Source organism: Corvus hawaiiensis, chromosome 3, assembly GCF_020740725.1.
Source record: "Corvus hawaiiensis isolate bCorHaw1 chromosome 3, bCorHaw1.pri.cur, whole genome shotgun sequence".
NCBI classification, from domain to species: domain Eukaryota; kingdom Metazoa; phylum Chordata; class Aves; order Passeriformes; family Corvidae; genus Corvus; species Corvus hawaiiensis.
This window is the reverse complement of record NC_063215.1, coordinates 106,515,797-106,537,437: the sequence shown is the minus strand read 5'-3', so window position 1 is coordinate 106,537,437 and position 21,641 is coordinate 106,515,797. Positions and strand designations below refer to the sequence as shown.

At 50.9% G+C, this 21,641-nt stretch overlaps 2 long non-coding RNA genes across 3 annotated transcripts; both read right to left on the bottom strand.

Moving 5' to 3' along the window:
* Positions 1-353: 353 nt before the first annotated feature.
* On the bottom strand, positions 354-5,623 carry LOC125324100. The gene is made up of 4 exons (XR_007202807.1): positions 5,596-5,623; positions 4,349-4,510; positions 2,130-2,262; positions 354-438 (listed from the first exon to the last, which is right to left on the bottom strand). It is a non-coding gene; the product is annotated as an uncharacterized LOC125324100 (long non-coding RNA).
* A 14-nt stretch (positions 5,624-5,637) lies between these two features.
* LOC125324098 lies at positions 5,638-13,814 on the bottom strand. 2 transcript variants are annotated; one of them, XR_007202805.1, is made up of 3 exons: positions 13,783-13,814; positions 6,697-6,785; positions 5,638-5,746 (listed from the first exon to the last, which is right to left on the bottom strand). It is a non-coding gene; the product is annotated as an uncharacterized LOC125324098 (long non-coding RNA). The 2 variants fall into 2 exon arrangements; XR_007202806.1 differs by lacking the exon at positions 13,783-13,814 and adding an exon at positions 8,177-8,198.
* Between the last annotated feature and the right edge of the window lie 7,827 nt (positions 13,815-21,641).

The following is a 21,641-nucleotide window of genomic DNA, read 5'->3' as shown; positions in this document are numbered from 1 at the left end:
CAAGTCTACAGACTAATTGGCAGTGTTGAATTACAGCTTGGGCAGAGATTTGGACTGCAGCAAATAACATAATTAGTGTCTCCGCTTCTGCATTTGCACGTTGCATTGTAATGGCAGCTCGCTCCAAGAGGAGAGTGTCAGATGCCCGACCTACCAGTAAATAGAGCTACATGTGCACACAGATCCTATAGAGAGCTGACAGACATGAGAAAGATAAGGTCTAGAAACAGAAATGAAGGCAGTTCCTGAGCACACAGGGAGATGAACAAGCACATATCTACTCTACACACCGTGTAAGAAGCACGGAGGACGATTCAGAACAATGTTCTTACCTCGTTGGTAAGTACCAAGCAAACCTCACGAAGTCTACAAAGAAGGACTTCTGAGTGGGACTCAGCCAGGTGTTTGATGCTGAAGAGTCCCTTCTCCTTCAGCTCCCTGAAAGGCAAGTACCAAAAAGAGTGACTTTCTCTCCACCCAAGAACTAGGCAGCACCCTCTGAATTTACCAGGCTGGCGGCTCAGTCAAATAAAGGGAGGTGCTTTTCAAACAGTACGTGATGAAATCGTGGAACTTGCTGCCACAGGTTGCTGTGGCTGTCAAAAGCATACACAAATCCAAGAGGCAAATAGAGGGCTTTCAGAGTCTTCATTTGTGGCCGTTTAACAAGACAGCCTTTCTGAAGTCTCTGGCACATGAAGTCCCTATGTCAGTGCTTCCTGGAGGCTGTGAGACCGTGCTATGCTGCTGTTTCTTGTCACCTCCCTGTACCTGTCCCTGAGACACAGTCCCACTGGGCTGTGTCTGGGGCATTTTCCTTCTTTGCCAGCTCCAGCAGGCAGTTCAGCAGTGAGAGTCTGCACTGGCACTCTGTAGCTGAGTTTCCACTCTGCAATCTAGGCCTGTCTGTCACCCACTCCACTCCACCTCACACATTCTCCAGGAAAGCAGCAGGATGCCCCAGAAGATTCCACACCCGGGCAAGAACAGCTGAAAGTCTAGCTTTTCCCAAAAGCCCCTACCTAAAACAGCAGCAACATGTTATTTACAAGGTGCAAACAACTCCCTCTCTCAGCACTTGCTTTGGGCAGGACCTGAGCTACAGGAAGGCGCGTGATGCATCGGGGCTGCAGCGCAGGGCTGGCAGCTGATGCCACGGGCATCCCTGAGTGTCACCCGGACCCCCCCCCCACAGCTGCAGAAGCTCTCTGCACCTCACAGGGCACCAAACAGAAATGGGGAAGAGAAAGCAGAAGAGACAGGGCAGAGCAAAGGCGACTGCACAAGGAGATGCATTGCAGCAGATTTTTCATGCTTATCCCAGGGTGAATGGAGTCCTTATCCCAGGGTGAATGAAGCAGTGAGTAGATGATAACCCAGACATCAAAAAGACAACCAATATCACCTAACATTTGTGGGGTTATCACCTCTGGGCCTCTACAGGCCTCCTTCTGTCAGTGTCTAAGTTTGGGACACATTGTGAGTATTGACAAAACATCTCAGGCCCATATGAAGCAGTGAGAAGGAAACAGTTGACTTGCAAAAGTGCAAGATTCCTAGAGGATTTTATTTCTTTTTCCTTCTCTTCTGCCATGAGCCCCTCAGGACTAATGACAGGCTGAGTGACTCTATAGCACAACTCAGTGCATTTCTCAGAAAGAAGAACTCCCTGTAGCTGCTCCTGGGACTCACATGCGGAAGGTCACAGGCAGACCCTGACTCCTGCATCTGCTGCCAGCAGTGGGGCCAGAGACAAATCTTACTCAGTCCCACTGGGCCCCGAGGCACCCAAATCTCTACACTCCAAACTGCTGCCATCCTGCTTCTGGCTTCAGCCAGCAAATCATCTTGTCCCACAGCTTTCTCTCTTCCCTCAAGATTTCCTTTGCAGCCCCACAGAGCAGCAGGCAAAGCGAGGAAACAGCACGGACCTGCTGCAGCTGGAGCACTGCTGCAGACCAAGGCCAAGAAAAGGCTGCTCTCAAATCTTTATCCTCTCTCTGCTCTGGAGTGGTTTCACTGGTGCCCCTCGGCCCTCTGGGCTGCTGGGGCTCAGAGGCACTAGCAAGATGCTCTCCTAACCTACCTTAACGCTAAGAGGGAGACAGAGTGAACGGGGCCTTTCTTACCAGTCATCGCTGCTGAGCAAGGAGAGTGCCTCGAGCAAGGACTGCTGTGGCTCCAAAGAGGCTCCGTCCTTCTGCCCCTTCCCACGGAGCGGCTCCTCTCGGCGCTCGGCACCAGTGGCCGTCTGCGGGGTCACTGTAAGGAGAGGGTCAGCCATGAGCGCTGCAGCCCCGGGCAAGGCACCCCGCCATGGAGCGGCCTGCAGCCCCATCTCCCAGCCAGGCTTCCATGAGGTACAAACTGGCACTGGCTCAGAGAATTCCCTGCTCTCTGGCTCCTTGCTTTCTCCCAGCCCCCCCAGCTGGGCACAGCTCCTTGGCTCAACCTGACAATTGCCCACACAGCGCCAGCTCCCAAGTGCCACAGGTACCACAGCCAGCGGCACGTTCCTGAGGCCGCAGAGCTCCCACTCCCTGTGAGACAGTGCCCACCAGCAGGACTTGCTCCCCACGAGGGACCCCTCAGCTGCCTCTCCTGTCTCAGCGCCCTGATTTCCCCGAGCCCTGAGGACAGAGGCACTCTGCAACTCCCTGAGGAAAGACCTGCAGCTGCCTCGTGACAGCACCAAGCCGAGCCTGAACAAGCGAGTCCTGCTGGGCCCGGCTGAATCCCCTCAGAGCAGCTACCAGGGAACAGCGATACCTGACCCTTCACACCTCACAGCGCCTCTGTTCCCATTGGCTTCAAATATTCTAGACAGAGGGCAGCTGAGTGCACTTACATTTCAGCCTGCTCTTGGGAAGGGAGTAGTTCATGGATTTTGTTCTTTCCAAGCATCATGAATCTTTACTATTTCAATAAAGTACACACTGGCTGTATTTGAAAGATGCTGAGGTGAAATTTGTTTGTCCTCAAATGGACTTGTGTGCACACTGTGCAAGCCTAAGCTTTCTCTTGTGGAAAAATGGAATCTCTAGCCCAGATGGTTGATAAAAAAGCCTTCCAAATGCAAATTGATGATAAGAATACGTAAATACAGATGCAAATTGTTGGCAGACACAATCTCTTGATAGTCAGTTTACAAGGTATGAGAAAATTCAGATGATAAATGCATTTCTTAAGAAACCCACTTGTCATCCAAAGGACTCTGGATCATCAACTTCATGTCATGCACTCAACAGGTCGTTTTCTAATGTGTACAAGGAAACATCTGAGCTGTCTCAAATGATGGAGTTTAAATATTGCACAGAATCTAGATGAACTGCTCTAGAATCTGTAGAAGTTTTGTGCTACCCTGCATGTTCTCACACAGTATGGAGGAAGTGTAACATCAAAAATATTCAGATGGGAGCTAATCTGGCTGTCACTGGTGTACCCCTGTCACTGCCATCAGTGGTGTCACTGCAGAAGGATGTGGATGTACACATCTATATTCAATAGGAATGGGGAGCCACGTCAGGCTAGTTCTGGTCAATTGTGAGCATGGAAGTAGCATCACTAGAAAAGAGCACTCAAAGTATCATTCCTAGCTCCCTTCTTCTTCTCTCACCCTACTCAGGATCATAGCACAGGCAGGCTGCCCTCACAGGAGAGGCAAGAGCCACTAGGGACTATGTGCTGTGTATTCACTGCGGGCAGCAAACAGCCTGGGAGCACCAGGCAGCCCCTCCTGGCTGTCACCTGCTACACAGGCCGCTGTATTTGGGTGGGGTGACACAGGAGGCGCTGCTTGTTCCCTCTTGGCATTGCAGGCCGTGGGATGGCAGCGGCGAGAAGCCATTGGGCACTTCTGGGAGCAGCAGCACGGCTGCACCAAGTGGCTGACTGCCATGCAGAGACAACCCTTGCTGGGAGAGCAGGAAAGCTGGCTGCAGAGGCGGACAGCAGCACAGGCAGAGGGCCAAGATGGAGAGTGGACAATTGATCGTGGTGGTACTCGTAGGTGCACAGTGAGCACACCCTGCCAGACTGCCCCGAGCTCATCCCTGCAGTTACAGCTGCCTCCTGGCACCAGTGCTGTAGTTTGCTCTATCAGGATGGGCAAAAGCCAGAGCTTAGGTCTTTACCACTACTTTATGCAGCTCAGCTTTCCAATGGATCAATAAGAACCAACTGCTCCAGTACTGCCGAGCTGGAGTAACTCAAGAGTAGATTTGCTGTTCATTCTCAGCACAGGCTATGAACCCAAGATCCCAGCTGTGGTGGCTGAATCAGGAGGCAGTTTGTGCTCCTTGTGCAAGGAAAACCGGTGCAGGAAAAAGCTGCTGTGGAGCAGGCTTACCTGAGGAGTTGCGTGGGAAGCTGCCGTCTCCATGGATGATGGGCTTCTTGGACAGTAAGGGCACGTTGTCCTGCTTCCTCAAGACCTTCTTCTTCAAGGCACTACCAGGGTGTTTCCTCTGCACACTGGAAGCTGTGCCATTGACAGGCGGTAGGCTAAAGCCTGCAGGGACCAAAGAGGAGCTTGGAAGTGGAGGGTGGCAATGGAAAGGCCCAGAAAACTTGCTGGAGCTGGGTAACATCTCTTTGTTATCCCAAAGAACTTCAAGTATAACAGTGGCACAGCACCATGGGAAAGTGATCACAGAATCCTAGAAGAGTTTATGTGGGAAGGCACCTTTAACCACCATCTAGTCCAGCCCCCATGAGCAGGGACATCTTCAGCACGAGCAGCTTCCTCAGGGCCCCATCTAACATGGCCTTGAACACCTTCAAGGATCGATCAACAACAGCTTCTCAGGGCAAACTCTTCCAGTGTTTCATCCCCTTCATTATAAAGAAATTCTTCCTAATATCTAATCAAAATCTACCCTCTTCTGGTTTAGAACCAAATTGCAGTGATGCTTCCCCGAAGAAACAAGGAAACCCCAGTATTGCTTTGCTTTTGTTTTCCTGTTTCAGAGGCTGGCTGGGGAAGTTACCAAAAGAAAGCACAGATAACCTTGCGTGATGCCCTCGGGCTGAGTGCTGCCTCCTGAGGTCCCTGCTGCTGCCCTGGGGCAGCGCACACAGCACTGCAGTCAGAGCCCCTCAGCCCGGATTCAGTCGGCAACGCTGCTTGCTCCTGGGGCTACAACAGAAGCACTGGCTCGGGGCTTCAGCACAGCTCTACAGCACCAGCTCCTCAGCAGGGAGTGGTGGGAGAAGGGTCTCTGGGGTTTTCATTAGAAGGAGTTGAATTTTGTTTCTTCCAGGTTGCACCTTGGTTGAAAAGCATTCTTTTGGACCCACTTTTCCTGGAGGCTGCTATCCAGGAGAGAGTCTGAAGCCCCAGTGTACTTTGCAAGACAGAATTTTACACTCTGAAGGACTTCAGAGGGGAAGGTGGGAAGCTGATATTCTGTTACGGACTCAGTGAGGCCATGGGCAAGACACTTCATGCCTCTCCATTTTTCTTTGGGGACCGGAAACACATCCTATGCAAACTCCCACTCAGATGCAAATGTAACAGCCCCCCAGTCTGAGGGCAACACTGTGCAGAGGGCAAGCAAGTGATCAGAAAGGACCACAGGTGTAGCAACCACTTACTTGCCGCAGCTGCATCCCCGGGGTCAACTCTCTGTGGAGGCAGCTGCAAGGACGTTTCCTTTTCTCTCTCTGTCTTGATCTCTTTCTCCAAAAGCTCCATTGGCATCCGCTCTAAGTTCCTTTGAGCCAACTTGCCCAATGCAGCACGGACCTACATGCAATGGGAATGCATCACAGACTGTAAGCAGAGACACACAAACCAGACACAACATCTCATCAGGAGCACAGAGTCCATAGATTTCCACAGTCCTTGATGCAGCTCCATGTACATTCCAATGGTTTCTGAAGAATGTCTCCTGTCCTCACCTTGGCAATTACACACAGTGAGGTGGAACACTTTATTGCCATAACCTCCCACTGCTCCAAGGTACTGTTTCTCAGCCTGTGTCAGGAGGCCCTGCTTGAAGCAAGAAAATCACAGGAGTGCTCCAAGACAGATGAAGAGCCTACGTGATCAGTGAGCAGGCAGTTCCCTTCCTACAGGCCATGGCAGGAGAATAAAAACCATGTGCAATACGCAGCAAGGAGGGGTCAGTAGCTGTTGCTTAACACTCATGGCCAGGAATTGCAGCTGTTTCTCACTTCTGGCTACTGAAGGACTCAGCTGCTCTCGGAGACCGTGAGGCCAAAAAGAGGAGTCACGTGAAAACAAGTTGCAGAAACATTGATGGTAATGCATGGAAAAATTGAGAATGAGAGGGCTGTGAGATACAGCAAGAAAGGTAACCAGGAAAAATCAAACTCTCCCATTTTATTTTGCACCCTTGCTTACACTCAGCATGAGAATCCTTGCTTCTGTGCTTCCCAGGATGCACTTTGCCCACATTCACTGATGTGTAGCTTGCTCTGCCATTCAGAACTTCTCTACAAGGGCCTTTGCACATAAAGAATGCTTCTGGCATGACCTTAGCACCATCTCCAAACCAGTGACCTTGCCACCACTGGAAATAGCCAAGCAATTGCTCTGTAGCTGTCAAATATATTCCCAAGAGAATCCCCACCCCCCAAGAGTGGAAGATTATGATTTTCAGGGACAGTTTGGGCCTAGCACTAAACAGTCACTGGAAAGGAAGTCTGCTCATCCCTGTCCTTATCCCTCACCTTTCCAAAGCCATCCTTCAGGGCTTCGGCACTCGTAAGGCCAGCACTGGTGGGGTGATCCGTCTCCTTGGCCTGGCTCACTGGGAGGCCTGTTAATGGAAGCAAAGGTTCCTGTAAATCTCTGGCACACTTCAAGCCCCCAACAGCGCCTTGCTGGGCAACAGGCAAGACAGCTTCCAGATTGCAGAGCTCTGATAAGACCCAGAGATTGTGTCTGAGAGCAGCAAGCTACATATGCCTAGAACCTCTCCCAATGGATGGGCTACTGCCACAGTGCACTGGCAGCAGACATGGCATTGCTCTGTGGCCAGCAGAATGAAACCTCCTGCATGATGGAGGCCTCAGCCCTGGATGCTGGAGAGCTGCTGCATTTGATAGAGAAGGGCAGAGACGGAGCTTGCTCTTGACAGAGATTCTTATCTGTCCTAATTCATGCTGATTTTAGTAAACATCTTCTCCCTGGTTCCTAAAAGAACTCCCGGGTTCTAATACCCGTAAGCATTTAGATCAATATTTTCTTCTCTTTGTGGCAATATTTTAGAGGACATGAAAAGAAAAGCTTAGGATTGCAGGAGTGTTAGCAAAACGTGAATTGTGTTCTTGAAATTGGATAATTTGCTTTCCCCGAGGATTTTCATTCTAAACTGTGTGAGATTGGGCCACTTTCAGGCCAGTCTGACCAAAGGCTGATTTTCCTAATGGAAGTGGAACAATGTAGCTCGTTTTGAAATATTCTTCAACAGAGCCGTTAAAACTCAGAGGATGAATCACTCTTTACATGGCTTCACAGAGGATTAAAACACGTGGCAGCAAAGTAGCAGAAAACCAATGTCTTAAATCCGGATTTTTTGCCCTGCAAAATGGTCAGCTTAATAATAAAAAAGAGTTAGATATGGGCTTTGAGGAAGGAGGGCTATTCTGGATTGGGGGCAAGGCCTTGGAAGGTAAGAGCATCTGAGAAGTTGACTGGGAAACTACTGACTCCAGGGTAACCTCCTTGGGACCAGTGCAGTCAGTCCCAAGTGCAAAGTGGAGACACAAAATATAACAGAGGCCACAATGCCAACATAAAGCCTCTGAAGCTACAGTATTTCATGTGAGAGATTCCCTGGAAACTTCTAAAGAGCTGCACAGGGAAACATGCTCCTGCCAGCAGCCACTTGAGGCAGACCAGGGAGACACCCTGACCCACTTGCACAGAGCCAGCACAGGAACAGCCTGGCCTCTGGGCTGCCCTGGGACAGCAGGGAGCCCAGAGGCCTGTGCTTTCCAGGAATGGCTCAGCTGCACACGCACCCTCCTGCTCCTCTCCCGGCCCCACAGCTGAGCAGCCCTACAGCTCCACGGGGCACTGGGAGCAGCACAGCTCAGTGCAGGGGGCACATGCAGGGCAGAACTGTTCCCTGGCAATGTGCCCAGGCTCTCTAGGCTGGCACAAGAGCCTTCCTCCCGCCAGAGAGCGGCCCAGCTCCCGCCTTACCTCTTTGTGAGGCTGAGCCATGATCAGCCTTCACCTTGTCCTCCCTGGCAGTGACCCCGGGGGCAGCGCTGCTCAGCTGCCCCTGCCGGGGCTCCTGGGCCAAGGCCCCCTGAGCAGGCTGCGAGCGGAGACCTGCACTGCCAAGCCTGGGGGTCTGCACAGCATCCTTGCAGCGAGCCAGGGGCGGGAGGGCACCAGGGTGGGGAGGCCGCACAGGGCCCTCCTTAGGCATGGTCTCCATCCACTTCTTCCTTGAGGTTTTGTCTACTGAAGAAGCTGTGGATCAGGTACAAGGGAAGAAGTGAGTTAGTTGAACTCCCACCTTTACAATCACCACAACTAATGGGTGAGGCACTCGAGGGGTTATTTATTATTGAGAAGATCACTTTGTTTTTATTTTTCATGAAACTAGCATCACTATAATTGCTCTGAACTGTATGGAGCTGGCAGGAAGGGAGAGAGAGATTCCACTACTTTGCTTCTGTGCTGCTCATGGCTCATCCACTACTTGGGGATCCCTTTCCTTCCAAACAGTTGGCAACCCACAGGGGTCTCTAGAATTTGACAATTCCACCTAGGAATTAATTGCTTTCCCAAGCCAGTTTTCAAGGCCTTTGTTTCTGTAACTCCCCCTCAGTTCTTGGTTGGGTTTTCTTGGTGGTTTTTATTTCTCTTTACAACAAAGGCAGTGCTGGGACACAAACAATGGCACCACGTGTTAGAAGCAAAAGAAGATTTGCAATCCCCATTACATGTCCCCACTATTCAAGCAGCCCATATTTGTAGGGAACACATTGTTCATGCAAACGCCCCAGCTTTCTCTGCTTTGTTGCTCCAGGAGTTTATTCCCTGCTTTCCTTCCTGCAGAGACACCCAAACCCAACATAAACATGACCTGCCTCAAAACATTTCTGATCTTCGCTAATCCTGACAATTCAAAATTTTCTTAATGGAAACGGCATGGTGCAGGTTAATCTGAAATGCTCTCCAATGGAGCTTTTGAAACTCAGAGAACTAATCATTCTGTACAGGCCTCCATCAATGATAAATCATTTTTCTGCATCAGCAAAATTGTTTCTTCAAATCTCATCTCTCCTATCATTCCATGCCCAGAGATGGCAAAGGAACAACAACCCTGGCATTGAGGCTTTGAACTTGAAAGCAGGGGCTGACACACATGCACCAGACACCTCATTTGGTCTGGCACAACTCTTCTTGTCAGGGATCAGGCAAGGCAGGGACGGGGGACAAGGCAGAAGGCATCTCCTCCCCCAGCCTCAGCCTGCAATACTGACACGGGCAGAGAGAGTCGGGGAAGAGATTTGCCATCGTGAACCTGCCATAGGTGGCTTTAGGCTTGTGCTGTCAGAGGATGACAAACTCTGATCCTGCATAGGCTGCATCCATTTGGAAGTCTCCTTCCCCTTAACTGGAACATTCACAAGGCCTTTCTGTCTAAGGAGGTTTCCCTATTTCTTCCCATGCAAAACCAGGCAATGTCCATGAATCTCCTTCAGATCTCAAAGGGCTCAGCGCAGAAACTGCCCCAAGGGAAGGTGTTCTCCTTCTTCCTTCAAAGGCAGGAGGAAGGAGTGGGAACATTTCTCCTTTCATGCTAAATGTCTTTTTTTCTCTACTAATTATGACCTTAGAAAGGGTGCAGGGAGATGAAAGGCATGTGCAGGATGGAGAGGAATGTTTTCTTTTCCTGTGGCGCATTTCCCGAGCCCCAAGGTACCAGTGCAGCTCCTGGAGTAATTTTCACTGCACCACTGGAGCACACTCCCAGTGACCAGGCTCTGGGAGAATCCACTGAGCCCATCAGGGAATTGAAAGGAATTTGAAGACACTTAAACCAGGATGGTTTTCAACCAAACTGTCACAATGCCACCCCTGGGTCAGCATTCCAATGGTCATTTTAGGACAGACATGCCCTGTACCTACTTGCATGTTCAGAGTTCATCTCTTTGCTTCTTCCGCTGGATCTTGGCCTTGAGAAAAGGGAGGACAAAAGAACATATGAGCAGGTAGAAAGGGAAGGGCATGGAATGTGTGTAGCATCAAAGGAGGCAAACCTTCTTAGCATGGTCCCCCTGATGAAGGAGGAAATGCAACACATAAACCCAACACGATGCAAAGCTGAGGAATTGTCCTTAAGCTTTCAGGTGCTGGAGTCCCACAGAGCTTGCCAAGCTCCGGCTGAAACACAGCAGTCATTCTTCAACTTGCATCAGACCTGCCCAGTTCTCTCCTTTTGCAGCCAAGTGGCTCCTACAGCCTCTGTGAAGCAGCAAGAGCTGCTGAGCTGAGACACAAGTCTGTATGGAGGGCAGCTACTTTTGTTCTCCTGCCCAAGCTTGACTTTGCCTGCTCATGCCTTACACTGGTGACAGTCTCGGGCTACATGGCGTCATAGCACTGCTCTCTCCTGAGAATGACAGTACACCTCCTTGCTCTTTTAAGGACAAAAAGGCCTTTTCCAACTCAGCTGCTAGGTAAGGATATTCCGATTGCACTTTAAAAGCCCTACGGACACTTTTCAATTGGAATGATACTTCTGGGACTCCTGCTTTATCCTTGTCACTAGGATAAGCTTGACAGCTACATTTTCTCACACATATATCCAAGCCAATATCTTTGCATCAGGTACAGTCCTATAACTCTTCTCTAGCACCTTGCCCTCTTTGATCTTAAGCCCAGATCGAAATACTAAACTTCGATCAGATTATACATCTGTACCCCAAGTTTTATCTGGGCTCTGGTTTCACGGTGGAGGCCCAGGCACAGAGAAGTCACACCTGACATTTACAGGAGCAGCACCTGAATTTGCAGACACCTCCTCAGTAGCCAATATTTGCCCTGACATATCCTCATGGCTGCAGAAGTTGACAGGCAAGGATCACAGTATTCAAAGAACCGCAGTATCCAGATCCATGCAATACAGTTCCCAAATGACAGCACAAACACCACAGAGGGAATCAGTAGCCAAGTCCAGCAGAGGACCTGTTCTGAGGTGCTCTTAAGCCCTGCCTCCTCTTCCCCACAACCACCTCTGCTCTTAGGGCATATGGTGTTGGCTTTGCCATTGTGCTGGATCACCACAGATGGGCAAAATGGGGAATACACTGAGGTTTGCCTAAATACAAGGGAGAGATGACTGTGGAAAATAACCTCATGAGATGGGAAGCGTGAGGGGAACAGCACACTGGAGCAGCAGACACCTTGGCTTACCTCATCTCCTGGGACTCCTGGAAATCCAGCTGCGGAGAGCTTGGGACAGACGCTGCCGCACTGCTCACAGGGGGACTCACTGCCTTGCGTATTGGGGGGATCAAAGGTGGTCCCAATGATCCCTTCTTCATATCCCCACCTCTGGAACACAGCAAGGAAGCCTGCAAAGAGTAGAACACAGTACTCCTCAGATCAAGCATCCAGCCTTGCCCTCATTCATGCCTGAAGACATTTAGCCATGCTCTTAGCTGGGACCTGGCAGAGATGTCAAACTGATGGAGCAACTTGGTCTAGGACAGGGAATGGAAAGGGAAGTGGTCAGGGAGAGATCATGTCCCACATTTGCCACCGCTATCCCTGTGCTCACTTCTCTGGAAATGTGGCTACATTCCCAGATGGCATCCACATGTTTGGCACCAAGATGTTCTGCGGTGCCACTGCCTCCACTGGCCTTCTGGATTGTATGGGAATGGCCTTGGATCCCTATTCTCTCCCTGTCCCTAAAGCACCTAAAAGCCAGTGCGGATCTCCAGCCAAGTCCCCACAAAGCCATCCTGCAGGATGTCCAAACCTGCTTTTCTCAAGCCCCTCATTTCTGCTGCTGCTTCCCTTCCCTCGTACAGTTCCCCAGCAGCCTTTGAGCCCCGATGCTGCTGAGCTCTGGGCATGCTCGGTGCTCTCCAGCTCCCACACATCCATCATCTCAGGCTCACTGGCATTTAGGAAGTTCTGCTGAGCTCCCTGCCCTGCTGCTCTCTGGAAGGCCTCTGCCTGCCCAAGTTGCTCCAGGGCCCCCATGCCATGTCCAGCAAGCAGGGTGGAGGCAGCGGGGGCAGATGCACACCCTTCCTTAGTATCCCATTGTCCCTGGCACAGCTAAAGAGCCAAATCAGGCCCTGTTCAAACTTCAGTGGAAGGATCGGTTCCTCTCAGGGATACGCTGGGCCCTTTCTCAGCAAGGCTGGAATCAAGTACACAAGCCTTGGGTTGGACATTCTGTTTACCAAAGCTGTTGTTCATCTGCCTCCTCCTGCACCCCACGGCAAACCCAAAACAACTGCAGGTCCTGGCCCTGCTGCAAAGGCAATCGTGGGGGTGGGCTCTGGGCTGCTCTCCCCATGGCCACCTGCCATCCCTTCCCTCTGGACAAAGCCATGCCAGAATGCACAAAGCTGCCCAGAAGCTGATGAAGTCTAGAAATAGCATCAGAGACAACTGGGCACAAGGGCATGGCTGTACAACTCAAAAGCTGACACAACCTGGAACTGACTTTGCAGGACTGCCTGTTCCAGCAAACACCTTTCTCCGTCCAAACCGGACACAGCTGACAGAAAACACCACCAAGACACAGAGATGGTTCACACATACCCGTAGTTTACTAAATGTAGAAGGATTGGTTCACAAGATTGGCCAACTTCAGCTGCTCTGACTGCCTGTTGGTGTTTTCTCAGCCATAAGACAGAGCAGGAGCCACAAGAGAGCCAGAAACCATTCAAAGACCTCCCCTGCTATTGATACCCGCTGAGGACATGAAGCCTGCACTACACACCCACTGCAAAGACAGCCTGAAGTGCAGTGTCCTGCTGAGCTCTCCCTTTGCTCAGCTGCTTCCCTGGCCTCACACCACAGCAAAAGGTCTCCGAGCTCTGCCTACAGCACATAAACTGAAAACCTTCCACACAGGACTCTAGCTTCATTTCCTTACCTTCCATCCTTTTCCCTCTGTACTCAACTCCTGGTTTGCTCTACTGTCTTCGTCGTAGCTAGTGCCATTTTTCCCATTCTCCTGCTCTCTGCTACTTATTTTCTTTGCGTTTGAAGAAGGAGAGCTCTTCTGGATGGGAGGCAATGGCTTGGAGGGAAGGGGCATAAAGGGAGATGGCCGGAAAGACTTGGCAAAAATGAACCTAGTCACACCTGCAAAGTGGAGACACAAAATATAACAGAGGCCACAATGCCAACATAAAGCCTCTGAAGCTACAATATTTCATGTGAGAGATTCCCTGGAAACTTCTAAAGAGCTGCACAGGGAAACATGCTCCTGCCAGCAGCCACTTGAGGCAGACCAGGGAGACACCCTGACCCACTTGCACAGAGCCAGCACAGGAACAGCCTGGCCTCTGGGCTGCCCTGGGACAGCAGGGAGCCCAGAGGCCTGTGCTTTCCAGGAATGGCTCAGCTGCACACGCACCCTCCTGCTCCTCTCCCGGCCCCACAGCTGAGCAGCCCTACAGCTCCACGGGGCACTGGGAGCAGCACAGCTCAGTGCAGGGGGCACATGCAGGGCAGAACTGTTCCCTGGCAATGTGCCCAGGCTCTCTAGGCTGGCACAAGAGCCTTCCTCCCGCCAGAGAGCGGCCCAGCTCCCGCCTTACCTCTTTGTGAGGCTGAGCCATGCTCAGCCTTCACCTTGTGCTCCCTGGCAGTGACCCCGGGGGCAGCGCTGCTCAGCTGCCCCTGCCGGGGCTCCTGGGCCAAGGCCCCCTGAGCAGGCTGCGAGCGGAGACCTGCACTGCCAAGCCTGGGGGTCTGCACAGCATCCTTGCAGCCAGCCAGGGGCGGGAGGGCACCAGGGTGGGGAGGCCGCACAGGGCCCTCCTTAGGCATGGTCTCCATCCACTTCTTCCTTGAGGTTTTGTCTACTGAAGAAGCTGTAGATCAGGTACAAGGGAAGAAGTGAGTTAGTCGAACTCCCACCTTTACAATCATGGGTGAAGCACTCAAGGGGATTTTTAAGTATTGAGAAGATCACTTTGTTTTTATTTTTCATGAAACTAGCATCACTATAATTGCTCTGAACTGTATGGAGCTGGCAGGACAGGAGAGAGAGATTCCACTACTTTGCTTCTGTGCTGCTCATGGCTCATCCACTACTTGGGGATCCCTTTCCTTCCAAACAGTTGGCAACCCACAGGGGTCTCTAGAATTTGACAATTCCACCTAGGAAGTAATTGCTTTCCCAAGCAAGTTTTCAAGGCCTTTGTTTCTGTAACTCCCCCTCAGTTCTCGGTTGGGTTTTCTTGGTGGTTTTTATTTCTCTTTACAACAAAGGCAGTGCTGGGACACAAACAATGGCACCCCATGTTAGAAGCTGCAGAAGCTTTGCACTCCCCATGAGATGTCCCCAATACTCAAGTAGCCTGTATCTGTAGGGAACAAATGGGTCATCCAAATATCCCACTTTTGCTCTAATTCATGGTTCCAGGGATTTATTGCCTGCTTTCTTCTCTGCAAAGAAACTGAAACCCAACACAAACATGACCTGCCTCAAAACATTTCTGATCTTCGCTAATCCTGACAATTCAAAATTTTCCCAATGGAAGTGGCATGGGGTAGATCATAAAACGAAGACCTGTCTTAAATCTGGATTTTTTTCCCCCTGTAGAAAGGCCAGGTCAATATTAAAAGAGATAGCTCATTTCTACTCCAAAATTAATCCAGAAATGCCACCTTACATACTCAGCAATACTTCTCCCCAGATGCATTCAGCATTCCAGCTGCATATCAGCAATTAAGGAATCATTCCAAAGGGGCCGTGCCCAGGATTTGGCAGAACTAACCCTGAGGCAAGGGACCAGTGGATCTGATCCCTTTTTCTGCATCAGCAAAATTGTTTCTTCAAATCTCATCTCTCCTATCATTCCACGCCCAGAGATGGCAAAGGAACAACAACCCTGGCATTGAGGCTTTGAACTTGAAAGCAGGGACTGACACACATGCACCAGACACCTCATTTGGTCTGGCACAACTCTTCTTGTCAGGGATCAGGCAAGGCAGGGACGGGGGACAAGGCAGAAGGCATCTCCTCCCCCAGCCTCAGCCTGCAATACTGACACGGGCAGAGAGAGTCGGGGAAGAGATTTGCCATCGTGAACCTGCCATAGGTGGCTTTAGGCTTGTGCTGTCAGAGGATGACAAACTCTGATCCTGCATAGGCTGCATCCATTTGGAAGTCTCCTTCCCCTTAACTAGAACATTCACAAGGACTTTCTGTCTAAGGAGGTTTCCCTATTTCTTCCAGTGCAAAACCAGGCAATGTCCATGAATCTCCTTCAGATCTCAAAGGGTTCAGCGCAGAAACTGCCCCAAGGGAAGGTGTTCTCCTTCTTCCTTCAAAGGCAGGAGGAAGGAGTGGGAACATTTCTCCTTTCATGCTAAATGTCTTTTTTTCTCTACTAATTATGACCTTAGAAAGGGTGCAGGGAGATGAAAGGCATGTGCAGGATGGAGAGGAATGTTTTCTGTTCCTGCGGTGCATTTCCCAAGCCCCAAGGTACCAGTGCAGCTCCTGGAGTAATTTTCACTGCACCACTGGAGCACACTCCCAGTGACCAGGCTCTGGGAGAGCCCATCAAGGAATTGAAAGGAATTTGAAGACATTTAAACCAGGATGGTTTTCAACCAAACTGTCACAATGCCACCCCTGGGTCAGCATTCCAATGGTCATTTTAGGACAGACATGCCCTGTACCTACCTGCATGTTCAGAGTTCTTCTCTTTGCTTCTTCCGCTGGATCTTGGCCTTGAGAAAAGGGAGGACAAAAGAATATATGAGGAAGTAGAAAGAGAAGGGCATGGAATGTGTGTAGCATCAAAGGAGGCAAACCTTCTTAGCATGGTCCCCCTGATGAAGGAGGAAATGCAACACATAAACCCAACACGATGCAAAGCTGAGGAATTGTCCTTAAGCTTTCAGGTGCTGGAGTCCCACAGAGCTTGCCAAGCTCCGGCTGAAACACAGCAGTCATTCTTCAACTTGCATCAGACCTGCCCAGTTCTCTCCTTTTGCAGCCAAGTGGCTCCTACAGCCTCTGTGAAGCAGCAAGAGCTGCTGAGCTGAGACACAAGTCTGTATGGAGGGCAGCTACTTTTGTTCTCCTGCCCAAGCTTGACTTTGCCTGCTCATGCCTTACACTGGTGACAGTCTCGGGCTACATGGGGCCATAGCACTGCTCTCTCCTGAGAATGACAGTACACCTCCTTGCTCTTTCAAGGACAAAAAGGCCTTTTCCAACTCAGCTGCTAGGTAAGGATATTCCGATTGCACTTTAAAAGCCCTATGGACGCTTTTCAATTGGAATGATACTTCTGGGACTCCTGCTTTATCCTTGTCACTAGGATAAGCTTGACAGCTACATTTTCTCACACATATATCCAAGCCAATGTCTTTGCATCAGGTACAGTCCTATAACTCTTCTCTAGCACCTTGCCCTCTTTGATCGTAAGCCCAGATCGAAATACTAAACTTCGATCAGATGATACATCTGTACCCCAAGTTTTATCTGGGCTCTGGTTTCACGGTGGAGGCCCAGGCACAGAGAAGTCACACCTGACATTTACAGGAGCAGCACCTGAATTTGCAGACACCTCCTCAGTAGCCAATATTTGCCCTGACATATCCTCATGGCTGCAGAAGTTGACAGGCAAGGATCACAGTATTCAAAGAACCACAGTATCCACATCCATGCAATACAGTTCCCAAATGACAGCACAAACACCACAGAGGGAATCAGTAGCCAAGTCCAGCAGAGGACCTGTTCTGAGGTGCTCTTAAGCCCTGCCTCCTCTTCCCCACAACCACCTCTGCTCTTAGGGCATATGGTGTTGGCTTTGCCATTGTGCTGGATCACCACAGATGGGCAAAATGGGGAATACACTGAGGTTTGCCTAAATACAAGGGAGAGATGACTGTGGAAAATAACCTCACGAGATGGGAAGAGCGAGGCGAACAGCACACTGGAGCAGCAGAAACCTTGGCTTACCTCATCTCCTGGGACTCCTGGAAATCCAGCTGCGGAGAGCTTGGGACAGACGCTGCCGCACTGCTCACAGGGGGACTCACTGCCTTGCGTATTGGGGGGATCAAAGGTGGTCCCAATGATCCCTTCTTCATATCCCCACCTCTGGAACACAGCAAGGAAGCCTGCAAAGAGTAGAACACAGTACTCCTCAGATCAAGCATCCAGCCTTGCCCCCATTCATGCCTGAAGACATTTAGCCATGCTCTTAGCTGAGACCTGGCAGAGATGTCAAACTGATGGAGCAACTTGGTCTAGGACAGGGAATGGAAAGGGAAGTGGTCAGGGAGAGATCATGTCCCACATTTGCCACCGCTATCCCTGTGCTCACTTCTCTGGAAATGTGGCTACATTCCCAGATGGTATCCACATGTTTGGCACCAAGATGTTCTGCAGTGCCACTGCCTCCACTGGCCTTTTGGATTGTATGGGAATGGCCTTGGATCCCTATTCTCTCCCTGTCCCTATAGCACCTAACAGCCAGTGCGGATCTCCAGCCAAGTCCCCACAAAGCCATCCTGCAGGATGTCCAAACCTGCTTTTCTCAAGCCCCTCATTTCTGCTGCTGCTTCCCTTCCCTCGTACAGTTCCCCAGCAGCCTTTGAGCCCCGATGCTGCTGAGCTCTGGGCATGCTCGGTGCTCTCCAGCTCCCACACATCCATCATCTCAGGCTCACTGGCATTTAGGAAGTTCTGCTGAGCTCCCTGCCCTGCTGCTCTCTGGAAGGCCTCTGCCTGCCCAAGTTGCTCCAGGGCCCCCATGCCATGTCCAGCAAGCGGGGTGGAGGCAGCGGGGGCAGATGCACACCCTTCCTTAGCATCCCATTGTCCCTGGCACAGCTAAAGAGCCAAATCAGGCCCTGTTCAAACTTCAGCGGACGGATCGGTTCCTCTCAGGGATACGCTGGGCCCTTTCTCAGCAAGGCTGGAATCAAGTACACAAGCCTTGGGTTGGACATTCTGTTTACCAAAGCTGTTGTTCATCTGCCTCCTCCTGCACCCCACGGCAAACCCAAAACAACTGCAGGTCCTGGCCCTGCTGCAAAGGCAATCGTGGGGGTGGGCTCTGGGCTGCTCTCCCCATGGCCACCTGCCATCCCTTCCCTCTGGACAAAGCCATGCCAGAATGCACAAAGCTGCCCAGAAGCTGATGAAGTCTAGAAATAGCATCAGAGACAACTGGGCACAAGGGCATGGCTGTACAACTCAAAAGCTGACACAACCTGGAACTGACTTTGCAGGACTGCCTGTTCCAGCAAACACCTTTCTCCGTCCAAACCGGACACAGCTGACAGAGAACAGCACCAAGACACAGAGATGGTTCACACATACCTGTAGTTTACTAAATGTAGAAGGATTGGTTCACAAGATTGGCCAACTTCAGCTGCTCTGACTGCCTGTTGGTGTTTTCTCAGCCATAAGACAGAGCAGGAGCCACAAGAGAGCCAGAAACCATTCAAAGACCTCCCCTGCTATTGATACCCGCTGAGGACATGAAGCCTGCACAACACACCCACTGCAAAGACAGCCTGAAGTGCAGTGTCCTGCTGAGCTCTCCCTTTGCTCAGCTGCTTCCCTGGCCTCACACCACAGCAAAAGGTCTCCGAGCTCTGCCTACAGCACATAAACTGAAAACCTTTCACACAGGACTCTAGCTTCATTTCCTTACCTTCCATCCTTTTCCCTCTGTACTCAACTCCTGGTTTGCTCTACCGTCTTCGTCGTAGCTAGTGCCATTTTTCCCATTCTCCTGCTCTCTGCTACTTATTTTCTTTGCGTTTGAAGGAGAGCTCTTCTGGATGGGAGGCAATTGCTTGGAGGGAAGGAGCATAGAGGGAGTTGCCACGGTAAACTTCTTGGCAAGAGTGTAGCCAGTCAGTCCTGTAAAATGGAAACACAAAATATAACAGAGGCCACAATGCCAACATAAAGCCTCTGAAGCTACAATATTTCATGTGAGAGATTCCCTGGAAACTTCTAAAGAGCTGCACAGGGAAACATGCTCCTGCCAGCAGCCACTTGAGGCAGACCAGGGAGACACCCTGACCCACTTGCACAGAGCCAGCACAGGAACAGCCTGGCCTCTGGGCTGCCCTGGGACAGCAGGGAGCCCAGAGGCCTGTGCTTTCCAGGAATGGCTCAGCTGCACACGCACCCTCCTGCTCCTCTCCCGGCCCCACAGCTGAGCAGCCCTACAGCTCCACGGGGCACTGGGAGCAGCACAGCTCAGTGCAGGGGGCACATGCAGGGCAGAACTGTTCCCTCGCAATGTGCCCAGGCTCTCTAGGCTGGCACAAGAGCCTTCCTCCCGCCAGAGAGCGGCCCAGCTCCCGCCTTACCTCTTTGTGAGGCTGAGCCATGCTCAGCCTTCACCTTGTGCTCCCTGGCAGTGACCCCGGGGGCAGCGCTGCTCAGCTGCCCCTGCCGGGGCTCCTGGGCCAAGGCCCCCTGAGCAGGCTGCGAGCGGAGACCTGCACTGCCAAGCCTGGGGGTCTGCACAGCATCCTTGCAGCCAGCCAGGGGCGGGAGGGCACCAGGGTGGGGAGGCCGCACAGGGCCCTCCTTAGGCATGGTCTCCATCCACTTCTTCCTTGAGGTTTTGTCTACTGAAGAAGCTGTGGATCAGGTACAAGGGAAGAAGTGAGTTAGTCGAACTCCAGCCTTTGATATCTACTCATCGAATGGGTGAGGCACTCAAGGGGTTTTTTAAATATTGAGAAGTTTGCTTTGTTTTGATCTTTCATGAAACTTGCATCGCTGTAATTCTTCTTAACAGTATGGACCTGCCAAGCCTGAAGGGCAAGGTGGAAGGCTGCAATGATAAGTGGGGAAAAAACCCATTCCTTCTTGAGACTGGGCTTCTGTGCCTACCAAGTACAGACCCACACAGTCCTGACTGCTGTTCCTGCAAAGCAGCAAGACCTCTCAGCAAGCAGGCAGGCCTTGCTGGTGTTTTAATAGCACCGTTATAACATCCTCAGGGTTCGAGCTGATCAGCAAGCAGAGGAAGAACGGGAAATTTATTTTTAGTGAGACCTGACATTGATGGCAAAGGTAGAAACAGGCCTTGCATCTTATGACCATGTCCACTTTGTGGTCTGCTGTGGCCACAGTCCCTGTCCTGGCTGGCAGTATGAGTGACTTGGCTACCCAGAAAAAGGAGAAAGCAGAGTAAACTAAGGACAGAATGTTGTGATGCCTTGGGCATCCCAACAGGATCATCTGTACCTGTCAGCCACCTACTCTGACACAGAGCCAGCACTGACCACCATCGACCAGTTTTCCCTGAAATCTGCTGGGATTTTTTTCCATTTGGCTGAGGCCTTTCATCTCCATTCTATCCTCACCTTTTTCTTCAGCGGTCTTTCCTTTTCCACTGAAGTCCATGTTGGAACCCGTGCTTCTGCCTCGCAGAAGTATCTGGGTTTGAATTTGGGAACGCTCTCGGCGTAGACAGCGACGGGAGCTTGGTACCCAGCCTTAGAACAAGGTCGGGGGACTCCAATCGCCAGCAGTCGGCACAGAGAGGCAGAGCCAGACGCGTCTCCTGCCGCCGTGTCTGTGACACCCGCCACCTTCACAACCTCAGCGCGGGGCTGCCCCTTTGTGACACGCTCACCCGTGGTTCTCTCGTTTCCATGGCCGCAAAACCCCCATCCCAACACCATCCCCTTCCCTTCCCAAGGGCAGCCAGCCCTAAGCCCCAGCAGGCCAGGCCTGTGGGTTTGACACTGTCTAGGAGGAAAGGCACTTTCCAAAGCTACTTTTCAAGGCATTTATTTTTGTAACTCCCACTCACATCTGGGCTGGGTTTTGTACTTTTTGGATTTGATTTTTTCTGTTCACAACAAACGAAGGGCTGGCACATGAACAATGGCACCTCATGTTAGAAGTTGAAGAAGCTTTGCACTTTCCATTAGATATCCCCAGTATTCAAGCAGCCCATATCTGTAGGGAACAAATTGGCCTATCCAAACAATCCACTTTTGCTCTACTTCATTTTTCCAGGGGTTTATTCCCTGCTTTCCTTCCTGCAGAGACACCCAAACGCAACATAAACATGACCTGCCTCAAAATATTTCTGATCTTGGCTAATCCTAACAATTGAAAATCTTCCTAATGGAAATACCACTGGGCAGGTCATTCTGAAATGCTCTCCAAGAGAGCTCCTAAAACTCAGAGAACTAATCATTCTGTACAGGCCTCCACCAATGATAAAATCATGTGGCAGCCAAGCGGTAAAAAAAAAGGAATAACTTTCTGAAATCAGGATTTTTTGCCCCCTGTAGAACATTACAGTCAATAATAAAAGAGAGAAAGATAAGCTTTAATGAGATAGCTCACTCCTAGTCCAGAATTAATCCAGCAAAAATGCCACCTTACATACTCAGCAATTCTTCTCCCCAGATGCATTCAGCATTCCAGCTGCATATCAGC